The 974-nt window shown below is 38.8% G+C and overlaps 1 non-coding gene across 1 annotated transcript; it reads left to right on the top strand.

Moving 5' to 3' along the window:
- The first annotated feature begins 427 nt into the window (after positions 1–427).
- LOC123324230 lies at positions 428–558 on the top strand. The gene has a single exon (XR_006539710.1). It is a non-coding gene; the product is annotated as a small nucleolar RNA SNORA63 (small nucleolar RNA).
- The last annotated feature ends 416 nt before the right edge of the window (positions 559–974 follow it).

The following is a 974-nucleotide window of genomic DNA, read 5'->3' on the forward strand; positions in this document are numbered from 1 at the left end:
TGTTTATAACAGCATTATTTACAATAGCCAAGATACGGAAGCAGCCCAAGTGTCCATTGGCTTCTTTATATTTGACTAAATTTATAAAAATCAGAAATGAGGTCCAAAGTTTATTTTAAAAGTTTCTAAATATAAATTAACCTACTGACATACTGAATTTTCTGTTAGGTAATCCATTGTAATATTATGGAAATGAATCCCCTTTACCTCACACTAATTGAATCCCAAACTCTACAATGTATATTTAGAAATTTTTAGTCAGCATTTATATGTGAGATTTGCATTCTATGTGTCCTTACTCAGGTTTTTCTTAAGTGTAAAATTCATAAATATATTTAGAAAAATCATTTGTCTATATGCTAGGGAATTTTAAAAAAAAATCCGTGGTTATCTTAAGTATTTTAAGTGTTCTTAATAATTCATCCAGATGCAGGATCTAGTTACAATGCAGCTATAAAGTGCTGCCTTGTCTTTGTCCCCTGCTCAAAATAAAGCTGTTACCTTTCTAGCCCTGTCCGCCACGGTGCTTAGCAGCCAGGGATGCATTGTCTCAGACATGTTTACCAAGTAAAACACTGACTTGAGGGGCGCCTGGGTGGCTCAGTCATTAAGCGTCTGCCTTCGGCTCAGGTCATGATCCCAGGGTCCTGGGATCGAGGCTGCATCGGGCTCCCTGCTCAGCGGGAAGTCTACTTCTCCCTCTCCCACTCCCCCTGCTTGTGTTCCCTCTCTCGCTGTCTCTCTCTGTCAAATAAATAAATAAAATCTTTAAAAAAAAAAAATTCATCCATATCAGTCCTTGGCCTCATTACATGTTTAGGGTGAGTAGAGGATGGTCAGTTTTCACAGTGTTGGGACAAGCAGGTTTTCACTCCAAGGGAATGCAAACAGGCACGGAAGTCCCCACTGCATTGCTATTGCTGAAAAGCCAGGTTAATAGAACTTCTGCAGGAACATGAGCATTAATTTGATTT

This window comes from Neomonachus schauinslandi, chromosome 2 (assembly GCF_002201575.2).
Source record: "Neomonachus schauinslandi chromosome 2, ASM220157v2, whole genome shotgun sequence".
Classification (NCBI taxonomy): domain Eukaryota; kingdom Metazoa; phylum Chordata; class Mammalia; order Carnivora; family Phocidae; genus Neomonachus; species Neomonachus schauinslandi.